General features: G+C 36.1%; 1 pseudogene; it reads left to right on the top strand.

The window, feature by feature from the left end:
- The first annotated feature begins 7,314 nt into the window (after positions 1–7,314).
- LOC100484398 lies at positions 7,315–8,656 on the top strand (annotated as a pseudogene).
- Positions 8,657–12,393: the final 3,737 nt, after the last annotated feature.

Below are 12,393 nucleotides of genomic sequence, written 5' to 3'. Positions count from 1 at the left end.
TTTTGTTGGGGGATCTCTGTGCCAGCTAGACCCTGATATCTGTTTCATTCCCTAAATTCAGGAAGTTTTCAGCTATTATTTCTTCAAGTATATTTTCCCCCCTTTTCTCTCTTCCGGAATCCCTATGATGCAAATGTTCTTACGCTTAATACAGTCACTGAGTTTTCTAAGTCTATTCTCATTTTGCATATTTTTTCTTTCACGTGCTCAGCTTGGTTACTCTCCATTACTCTGTCTTCCATGTCATTAATTCATTCTTCTGTTTCCTCTAGGAAGCTATTTATGGCATCTAGCATATTTTTAATTTCGCCTGTGTTCTTCATCTCTAATTGGTTCTTTTTTAATGTTTTCAATTGCTTTGTTAGGATTTCACTGAGATCCTCCACTCTTCTTAATTCCATTGAGTATTTTTATGAGCATTACTTGTGTCTCTATCATGCATATTATTTATATCCATTTCACTTAGGTTTCTTTCTATGGTCTTGTCCTATTCTTTCAAAAGAGACATATTCCTCTGTCTCCTTATTTCATCTCTCTATCTGTTTTCATATGTTAGGCAAGTCAGCTACATCTCCTGTTCTTGAAAGCTTCATAAAGAAGAGGTCCTGTGGTGCCCTGTAGTGCAGTGTCCCTTGCACTTTAGAGGGGTCTTCTATGTATGTTGCATATGCCCTGCTGTTGAGTCCTGGCCACTTTTCCCATCAGTCATCTGCAGAAGCTCTCTGTGTGTTGTGGGTTGTGTTTTGTCCCTAGCCACTATGGGATGCACAGTTTTAAAAGGTGTGCCAGTCTGCTTGTGAAATGTGATCTGCCACTTCCACTGCCAGGACCAGGACCGCATACGTGGAGTGTTCAATTTAATCAGGTGTACTTCAGACTTCCGCAGGACCCACCACCACTGCTGCTGGGACCAAAGTCCCACAAAATGCATGGGTTGGCAAGGTTTCCACTGGTATTCTGGGGAAGGGGAACCATAACACCTGGACTGAAGCAAATGTGACTGGGAAGGGTGGGCCTGCCAAAGCACAGGGGGGCAGGCTTGGTGTAAGCATGTTAGGTAGTGAATGTGGGTGCCACCTTGGTTCCCACAGGTGGCTGTGTGTTTATGCTGAGGGACAGAGGAGGGAGATGGCATCTAACAGCTCCTTTGTTCCTGGAGAGGTCCCTCCATTAACTGTACCCTGGGACATATTCTGAAGTGCCTAAATAACTCTCCCTCCTGTGTGACCCAGCATTTTTCATACTGTTGTTATAAATCCTTGGGCTCTTTATCATGCTGTCTCTTTAAGGGTAGGGACTCAAATTCCTCTTGCACTTTGGGCTGTCAAAGAGCTGAGCCCTTTGATTTTCTCAAGTTCCAGGCTTTAAGTGTCGCTGGTTGTAAGCACTCACAAAACTCAGGCCCTCTAGTTTTCAAAGCCAGTTGTTATAGGGATGCATCTTCCCCATGCAGCCTCCCTGGAGTGATAGTCTCTTTCTCACCCTTGTCTCTGCCTGCAGCTTCCTCCCTTCTGACCTTGCAGATGACCACAGTTTTGCTTCCTACTATGTCTCCACCCTTCCTATCCTCTTCAGTGTGGCCTCTTTTCTACATTAGTTGTGGAGTTTGTTCTTCCAGACTTTGAGTCATTTTTTTGGGTTATTTACACTGATGTGAGTGTTACTTAGTTGTATCCATGGGATGAGGTGAGCTTAACATTCTCTTACTTTGCCATCTTGGCCACCCTCCCCTCCACTGTAATTTGTATCTATGTTTTTCTATTTGTATTTTTGTTTTCTATATCTTTGTTTTTCTATATTTGTATCTTTTTTCTATGGTGGTCTTCAAAATGTTCTCTACCTTCTATTTTCAGCAGTCTGAATGCAATATGTTTAGAATTTTGTTGTTGTTGTATTTATCCTTTTTATGGTACTCTGAATTTTGAGACTTTAATGTCTTTCATCATTTTTTTAAAAATTTGTAACTATTATCTCTTCAAATATTTTTTCTGTCACCTTTACTCTTTTCCTCTGGATCTTCAATTACATACATATTTGATTGTTTGATATTTTCCCACGGTTCTTGCGTGGTTAGCTCTTTTTCATTGTGTTTTAAACCTTGGTTTGCATTGTTTTCTTATGTCTTTTAGTTTTGATAACTTGTTTTTTTGGTTTGTTTTTAAGATTTTATTCATTTGAGAGAGAAAGTGAGAGAGGGCATGAATGGGGAGGAGGGACAGTGGGAAAAGGAGAAGCAGACTACCCCCTGAACAGGGAGCCCAAAATGGGGCTCAATCCCAGGACCTGTAAGATCAGACCTGAACAGAAGGCAGATGCTTAAACAATAGAGTCACTGAGGTGCCCCTTGATAACTTGTATTAACATATCTCCAAATCCATTTATTATTTTTGAGCTGTCTTAAATCTATGCATGAGCCATAAAAGGAATGACTTATTTCTAATACTTTATTAAATTTTAACATTTTCATTTGATACTTTCTTATAATTTCCATCTCTTCCAACTCTCCATTTATCCATATTGTTTATATTAGCCTATTAATCACAATTATTTTAAAGCCCTTGTCTAATAATTCCTGTACCTGGGTCATTTCCATGTCTTATTCTGTTTATTATTTTGTTTTCAGTTGACACTTTTAACCCCAATTTTTTGTATGTATTTAATTTCTTATTAAGTCTTCAATATCATTTGTAGTATAGTAGAGACTTAAGTAAATTATATTTATGCCTGAAAATAGGCATAAAGGCACCTCTCCTTTCATGAAGTCACTGTGGTGGTTTACATCAGTTTAGTCTGGAGCTTACCTGAAATGAAGTTATTTTGTTGCTATGCTTCAAATTCTTCTAGCAAAATTAACTGCCATTACCTTGAGTTTATGAAGGAGGCTGGCATGTTGGCGTATATCTATCAGAATTAGTGTTTTATAGCCAATATTCACTTCTGTATGCATGTCTTTACCATCGAATGAGTTTCCCTTTATGCCCCTGGCCCTCTGGAGAAAAAAAAAAGGCTTTCATTGTTTGTCTTTTGAATGATTACTAGATTTAAGGTAAGTTGCAGATACAGTTGTTTTTCTAATCTAGCAACAGTCTTAGGGAAGATTTGAATGCCTGGACCTTTTGGATAGGGCTTATCCATTGATTCTGCCCTGCTTCCTGTGGTAGTCAAATATTGCCTTTTTTTCTGGCTTTATCTTTTTATTATGCAGGAGAAACTTTTTCACATCTCCCACAATAATAGCAGATTTCTAATGGTATTGGTTTAAGATTTTGTATCTAAGACTATTTCCTTTCCCCCCTCCCAATCTCTTGGGCAGAGTTCTTTTTATCACCCTCCACTTCTTCACTCTGGCAGCCACAATCAATCTTTTCTTTAAGGGTGAGAGGGCTTGCAGTCAATTCCCCAGTATTTTAAGGCTTTTGCTTTGTGTGAGAGATGGGTCCAGATGGGCAGAGGAGGTTTTGTACCTTTCAGTCATCACCTTCTAATCATCTCCTGTACACCATCATCATAGAGGGAAGTTCTCTCTACTCTCTTACACTGCCTCCATCCAATCTTTCTTCTGAGCACCTTAAGGGGTTTCATGGAAAATAATCCATGGGTGAGGGTGAACTCTCCTTGTGTTTAGAGTTCTGTTGAGTTTTAAATTTTCATCTTTATTAGTATTTCCCTGAATGTGAACACATAATGCTCTGGAATAGACACCAGTTTCGTTTCGTTTGTTTCTTTTTTTCTTTTCTTTTCTTTTCTTTTCTTTTCTTTTCTTTTCTTTTCTCTATTCTTTCTTTTCTTTTCTTTTCTTCTTTCTTTCTTCTTCTTCTTTCTTTCCTTCATTCTTTCTAATATGATTAATGTATATTTATTTGAGAGAGAGAGTGCACACATGTGAGCACAAGCAGGCTGAGTGTCAGATAGAGGGAGAGGGAGAAGCAAGCTCTCCACTAAGCGGGGAGCCCAACACAGGGCTGGATCCCAGGACCCTGGGATCATGACCTGAGCTGATGTCAGATGCTTAACTGGCTGAGCCACCCAGGTGCCCTGACACCAGTTTCTTAATGATTATTTTATAATAAATAATGTGCCAGTCCTGCTTTCTACAGACATTACCCCTGGTGTGGTGAGATGAAAGCCAGATGGGAAACCCTCCTAGTGCCTAGCCAAACACTTCATATGTGAAAGGTGGAGAATGACAGACTATCTCCATTTATATGCAGTAAGAGACAGGAGTCCCTTCCCCCCCCCCAAAAAAAAAGAGAATGAAAAAAAATAGCTTTTGCCTCTTCAGGATGAAATAGAAAGAACCTTGTATTCTTACTCCTACCTTGTGGACTGTAAATACATTTTTTCATGGACCAGGTAAGTCCCGGATGTCTCTAGCTTTCCTAATAGAAAGATATCTCTGATATTTACGTAATATACTATTAGAAAAGTAAATATCTAGGGAGCAAACACTAGTCTTCCTGGCATCTTGGGGCTTAACCTAGTGACCCAGTCTAGGCTGTAACCATTTGTCTTTCTGGGAAATATGAGATGTTTTAACATCCTTTTGGATAAGAACAATAAAATAGAAAAATAGATACTGGCTTAATCCTAATGGTATAGGAAAAGTGAAATGCTCTCAGGGGAAGTGAAAGCAATATTTCCTATTTTTAGATCAGATTTCCCTATCTCAGAAGAGTAAAGTGTTTTTACAGAACCACTGAGAAAAACCATTAAAGTTTCATTTCTGAACAGGCTGTCACTGGTTCCATACTGACATACTAGCCCATTTGGACTTCAGCATATTTTTAAATGGTTCTCTCATTTTTTCTTACCTTCTTGTGGGGTAGTTGGTGCCTATGATTCTGTGCTCTGCCACAGATGTACCAGACTACATGTTTCATCTTTCCTTGAAGATGTCTGTCCCTCTTTAGACTTAAGAAGTTACTTGGTTGCTCTGGAAAGTAGATCTCTGAGGGGTTCAATTAAAGTTCTAATTTTGTACTATCCTCAGATTCTTCTCATTGTTAGGTCAAGTGCTGAACTTTTCTTCTTTTTTTCTTTAAAAAAAATTTTTTTAGCCTCTATCTTCAGTGGAAGCAGAATATATATCTAGTATTTACACTTTGTTGCTTGGCTTCTTTTGCTCAATTATGTTTATGAAATTTATACATGTTGTTTCATAGGGTAGAAGTCCATTCTTATTGCTAGAATTACATAGTATTATGTATTAATATTCTATAATTTATTTATGTATTCTACAGTTGAAGGATGTTTGAATAGTATCCAATTTGGAGCTATTATAAAAAAGTTGCTATGAATATTTTTATGCAGATATTTTTGTGGAAACACACAAATTTTGCAATGATACTGCCTTGACAAAGGTAGATATATGTGTACCTTTAGTAAGTAATCTAAATAGTTTTACAAAGTGATAATAGAAACTTACATACTTAATGCCAAGAGTGATATTTCAGTTCTTTTAAATCTTTGCCAACATTGATAATATTGGCCTTTTAAAAGTGTTAATTATTAATATTAACTATTACTCAGTAATAATTGTGAAATGGTCTCAGCTTGAGTTTATGCATTGATTATAGAGTTAGAACTGGAATAAAATTTTGCTCCAATTCATAAATTCTAATTCAGTTGTTCTTTTTTTTTTTAAGGCACCTTGTCCTACCCGATATTACCTTTGACCTTTGACGTAGTCAGCTGAGGGAGATGAAGTGAATCAATCTGACTTCTTTAGTGCTTATATTTTTAAAAGATGAGGAAGGGTTTAGAATAACAAATGAAGTAGAAAATAAAATTTGCAGACTTGTTCTAGTTTTTAAACTGTTTCTTCATTTCTATGAATGTCATATAGGAATATTTCTATTTACAATGTAATTCCAGTTTGTGTCATCCAGTAATACTTCCCAAATGGGATATGAATTTTTATTTAGAAGGAGTTATTCAGAGTATGTATATGTGCTCTGCACATAGTTGAAATAAAGTCCTTTTAAAGTCAATGTGTCAAGTTTGTACCAACAAGTTTTTTAGAAAGCAGGTAAAAATTGATTAGCTTTCCTTTTTTAATGGATTTGTCATGTAACTAAACTATTGGCTTGAGCTTATGTGTGGCAGTTACCTTATCAGTGCAAGAATAATATGCTAATATTTGAATTTAATCACATGCAATGATTTTTTCTTCTAATTTAATATCTATTAATACTAAAGCACAGAGAAATAAAAGTACATAAATGTTTTTCTTTAATTTAAAGATTAGTCAAGTATAGGGGTGCCTGGGTGGTTCATTAAGCATCTGCCTTCAGCTCAGGGTGTGATCCAGGGGTCCTGGGATCGAGCCCCGCATTGGGCTCCCCTGCTCTGTTTGAGCCTCGTTCTTCCTCTCCCACTCCCCCTGCTATGTTCCCTCTCTCACTGGCTATCTCTCTGTCAAATAAATAAATAAAATCTTTTAAAAAAAGATTAGTCAAGTATACACAAAACATACTATATTATATGTAATAGGAAAAAAGAAAAATAAGCTAACCTATCAAAACAAAAGCAGCCTCCACGCTAAGGTATGTTTGGATTCTTTCTCCATATTAGTAATAGCAAGCTGTCCTTCATGTCAAGGATTCATCAGACAAATGATGAATGCCTGATATTTGGTGAATTTGACATTTAGAAAGGAAAAAATAGAGGTCTTGGAGCCTTGTTCTAGTCTCTAGGATTGAAATAACATGCACAAAACATATCCATCCCCTGACTAGCCATGGCTTGTTATTAACTGATAGCGTATAGATGAAATATTGGTTACATTGTGAGGAGTCAGATGAAGTGCATGATAGAAAAGCCAAGAAAAATAATTCATGTTAATATATATCTCTTTTCAAACTTCATCCCATATTTTAACATTATAAGAAAAAAGAACAACATTGTTTTCCAAAGTAATAGTACTTAATCATTAGTGATATGTCCCATGTAAAAAATTAACCTGTATACATCATATATCTATGATATATAAGATTATATATAATCTTAAAAATTAATCTATATATATCATATATATAGGATAAAAAAGATTATATATATAATCTTGTCATAACTTCCCAATATGTTAATGTGAGCATCTCATCCTACTGCAGGTAATACAAAATTCATTCTCCATTTTACCATTTTTGCAAGAGGCTCTAAAATTTAAAAATAAAATATTTATTTAGAAGACACATAGAGAAATGTGTGGTATATTGAGAGAGATAGGATAAGTGATGAACTTTAAAGTAATTAGGAAGGGTAACCCAAACTCGGGGAAAAGACCTGGGGAGTTGGGGACAAGTAGGAGCCAAAATGAAGGTGAAGATGCTGAGCTGGAACCCGGACAACTACATCTGAGAAACCAAGATGTACTTACAAAGAGTTCCAAAAAACTACGATCCTAACTTACATCCTTTTGAGGTCGCACAAGAATATGCAAGCGCTTTAAATGCTACCAACTGGAAAGGGTATTTGAAAAACCATTCCTTGCTTCTCTGGATGGCCACCAATATGGAATCAATTGCTTGGCAAAAGCATCCAAAGATCCTGGCTGCTGTCCTTCCTGGAGCATGTGCGATGGAGAGATTAGAATTTGGAACTTGACTGAGTGAAAATATATCTGTACAATACAAGCACATGAAGGTTTTGTATGAGGAATGTGTACTTGCTTTTGTGGGACTTCTTTTTTTACTGTTGGTGATAATAAAAACTGTGAAGCAGTGGAAAATGGATGAACCAGGCTATGGAGAAGAGGAGGAACTATTGCATACAGTATTAAGAAAGACAGTGTATATTGGAATTGATCATCACTGGATAGAAGCTGTTTTTGCCACATGTGGACAGCAGGTAGATATTTGGGATGAACAAAGAACAAGTCCTATATGTTCAATGACCTGGGGATTCAACAGTATATAAATAGTGTTAAATTTAACCTAATGGAGACATTTATCTTGGGGCATTGTGCTTGTAATAGGAATATAGTACTATATGACACGAGGCAGGCTACTCCCCTGAAAAAGGTCATCTTAGATATGAGAACAAATACAGTTTGTTGGAACCCTATGGAAGCTTTCATTTTTACTACAGCAAATGAAGATTCCAACTTGTATACTTTTGATATGCATTCACTGGACACTTCTGTAACGATACATATGGATCATGTATCTGCAGTGCTTGATGTGGATTACTCTCCCACTGGGAAAGAGTTTGTGTCTGCTAGCTTTGATAAATCTACTTGTATCTTTCCTGTGGACAAAAGTAGAAGCAGGGAAGTCTATCACACAAGAGAATGCAACATGTTATCTGTGTAAAATGGACTTCTGACTACAAATATATTATGTGTGGATCTGATGAAATGAGCATTCATCTATGGAAAGCTAATGCTTCTGAAAAATTGGGTGTGCTTACATCATGAGAAAAAGCAGCCAAAGATTATAACCAGAAGTTGAAGGAGAAATTTCAACATCATCCTCATATAAAATGCATTGCTTGTCACCAGCATCTACCAAAATCTGTCTACAGCCAGATCCAGGAACAGCGCATCATGAAGGAAGCTCACCAACGAAAGCAGGTAAATCGTCTCAAACATAGCAAGCCTGGATCTGTGTCAATTGTGTCAGAGAAGAAGAAACACATAGTGGCCATTGTGAAATAATACTTGGTATTCCTACCACTCCTGATGTATAATTATTTGCTACATTTTGATGTGTGGAATCTGCAAATAAAGTACTGGCTCTAGAATAATAAAAATAAATAAATAAAAATAAAATAGGAAAACAACAAAAAGAAAAAAAATGTAGTAGACAATTTACCTTTGAGTAGTAAAATGGAACTCAAGGTTGGTGTTTGCAACATCAATTATTATTAAATAGGAAATATTTTAAATTACTCCTTAATGATTTATGATCAAGACAATATCTGATAATAGTATATATTCATTTTTATTGACTAGTGTATCTGTAAAAATATGGTAGTACAGGGAACAAAAAGAAAATCTGTAATTTTCATAAAAGTGTCAGACTCATATTTAATTTACTAAAATATAAAATGGAAAAGAAGTAACTAGGGATAGCTTTGCAGTGACAATGAACTGAAGAAGATCACTTCAGAAACTGTCAGCAAGTGAAAGATTTGTTTGTGTTTCAGCATTAAACAAATAGTCTGCGCAAGAACAGTTCTAGGTGATGGATAAACCATGCACAAGGCAGATAGATTCCTTTCTTGGAGTTCATATTCTTAAGGAGGAATGACAAATAATAAACAGGCAAACAAGAAAATACCATATAATCAAGACAAAGAAGTGTTTTACTAATCCAGTAGAGGAGCAATGGAATATAGATACTGGACTGGATATCAGAAATACTTTTGAAATAAAATTGATAGGATTTTGTACATAGATATATACAGATTCAAATAAATAGGGTCACATAATGTGGTATGTTTGTGCATATTTCATAGGCACAAGTAAAGAGACATAATTGAGTGATTAAATTCTGTTGCTTTCAAAGTTATTTATATCCTTTCCCAAGCTCTGTAGACAGAGAAAACGTGTGATAACAACTTGTGGGGTGGTTTTTTTCATCTACCTAAGCATTTAGATGCTGCCTTACTTCATTGTCCAAGCAAATGCCTTCATTATTCCAATAGAAAAGCTTATTCTTTGTGATCATAATAAAGAGGGGTGGAGAGTTCTGTTTAGCACATGAAGTAAAAAGGAAAATATGAGGTAGAGCATTCTTAAGAGTCACTGCATGGTCAAATTCACAAAATTAGCCACATCATTAATTATTTGCTGATATCCCAGCCATGCATGAATACCTTAATTTTCAAAAACCAACTAGGGAGACTTATGACTATCTGAACAGTGGTCAGTGTAGCAAATTACATTTTTTTCTCTTTTTCACCTTAATATCTACCTCTGCTTCCTTCCTGTCTCTTCCACTCTTCCTCATTATATGTTTTTCTTCCTCTTTGTGTGTGTGAGTATATGTGTATCTCTCCTTTTACATCTCCTTTCTTCATTTTTATCTTTCTCTTCTTTCTCACCCCTTCTCTGTATTCCATAACATCATTGAGTTCATGATTTTGGTCATCTTGTACTCATTTATTTCTTCATTTCCCATCCTACTTCCTCCCAACTTCCATTTCTCATATACCCATCCTCTGTCTATATCATCCATGTATATGTGTATGTATAAATGCCCTTATCTGTATTAATAAAGAAATGGACATCTGACTCAATCATTGTGCAATAATTAAATAACCCAATGTATATAGTTCGTAATGTTTGTGCATGCAACATGTGCAAACATGTACAAAAAAAGTGCATGTATACACTTACTCAGCTATAGATGTTCTGCTTAATACTAACTTTTGTGTGAATGTTTATCTTTCATAGTGGTTTCTGCAGTATCCCTTGCTAATGTATAATAATGGGAAAGTAAGCTACGTATCTGAAGTAGTCACCTTGGCTTTCCTAGAATGTGAGGTCTCATTCTACTTCCATTCCCACAATCCACCCATGTGCTTATATGAAACAACTACGTGATTTTTCTTTCATCTGAGTGTAGTATTCTTGTCTCCATGACCCATTCTGATGTGTTGTGCCCTTCTTTTTTCTATGAAGAATTATGTTTTATGTTTGTAGAAACTGAGTTTGCCTGAGGAATTTCCTCAAGGATGTTTATATAGGGAGATAATTGCCTTAATTCTATCCCTAGGAACAAGCAAGGCACCAAAAGTCCTGACCTGGAAGAGGCAACTGAGAGGTTCTGGACAGGGAACAATTCCAGGCCACCCTCTTGTGGGCAGACATGGAGCTAAGAAAATGAGTTTTCAGAAAACAAAGATAAATTACAGAAGCAAATAAAATTTAAATTACCATCACTTAAGTAAGCAGAGGAGAAAATTCAGGAGTGTGTCAGATTACCATAGTGAGCTTGGCCTATCTACCTAGACAAGCAATGACTCTGGGAGCAAGCCTAGAGAGGTCCTGGAGGTGGGATGCAGAATCTGAAAGCTCATTCACTGGTGTTCAGGATCCTCAGATCCCCTTACCCGTAAGTGGGAAGGGATTGGAAAGAACAATGAGCTTGTTTAGATAGAAGTACCATTTGCAAGGGAATAGACACATGATAAAAGTTTGCTTTATGACACCAATAGTGATGACAAAGAATGTTTCACATCACATCACTGTGAGTTGCTGAGGGTCAAAAAAGATCCTACTAACAAAATATGAAAAGCAACTATCAAAGTTCAAATGAAATTTTACTTTAGCTGAAATAAAACAAGTAAATAAAAGTTGTCACCAGTCACCAGCTCAAATTCCAGGCAATTTCAATAGTCATATATCTAGCAACAGTGAAGGTAATGAAAACAGTCTTACTCATATGGCACAGATAGGTAGTACCAAATATTTGAAATCTTTATTTTGGAATTAGGAGAAAAATAAATTCCATCTGAGTGTACCACTTAGCAATTACTACCAATAAAATTCTGTAATTCTTACCTAAACTTTTAGAGTTCAGGAAATAGTAGATAATTTGTTTGGAAATAACTGACTGTTTACTGAAATACAAAGTGTACGTAAAAATGCAATTTAAAAAAAATCATTTCCATGATATAAATGTAGATGTTGATGAAAAACCTGGCCTGGTTTAATTGTTATTTAGGTTTTGTCAGCAATTCCTATGATCAGCTGTTAATCATAGAATTTTACTTAATTTTCTTTTAAAAACACACAGTATTTTTCATAGTATATACTTTGTCATTCATGCTAAGGAAAAAAAAAGAACAATTATGAGCAGCATTAGGGAGTGATTATAGTTTGTCCAACCATCACAGAACCTGGATATCTGCCAGTAACACAAAGTACTTTTCTACCTATGGCTTTCACCGTAGGATCTCCAAAGCACTTTATGAGCCAAAGAAATAGTGTGACACCCCATCCAATCAGTCACCCCTGAGCCCTACTGGTGTACACATTTATGAGAGTGCAAATTGCACACTGGTGGATGATGCCTGATATGTGGAAAACACATTCGGACCAGTAGGCATTTGGATACCTGAGTCCTGAAAGCAAAAGTTACCTAGTAAATGCTGTTGGGAAAGTTACTGCCTACATTTTAAGTAGAATTGATTCACATAAATACGAAAGAGTCTCATTTCAAGTTATTGGTGTACAATTTAAGAAGTTTAAGTCCTAAGTGGTTTACGGAAAAAATCCTCATTTTCGATTTTAGCAGCTTTAAGTGCATGGACCATGTCTTTTCCTGAGTGTAAATCCCTGTGGTGTGGAGATTGGCATCCAGGGTATAGTTAGCACAGGGTAGTTGATGAAACTAGATCTTCCTGTAGCTAAGATCTGATAAAAGTTTCAGGCTTTTGATTTTT

This window comes from Ailuropoda melanoleuca, chromosome 5, assembly GCF_002007445.2.
Source record: "Ailuropoda melanoleuca isolate Jingjing chromosome 5, ASM200744v2, whole genome shotgun sequence".
Taxonomy (NCBI): Eukaryota; Metazoa; Chordata; class Mammalia; order Carnivora; family Ursidae; genus Ailuropoda; species Ailuropoda melanoleuca.
Note: the sequence above shows the minus strand (reverse complement) of the source record. Positions and strands in the feature narration are given on the sequence as shown.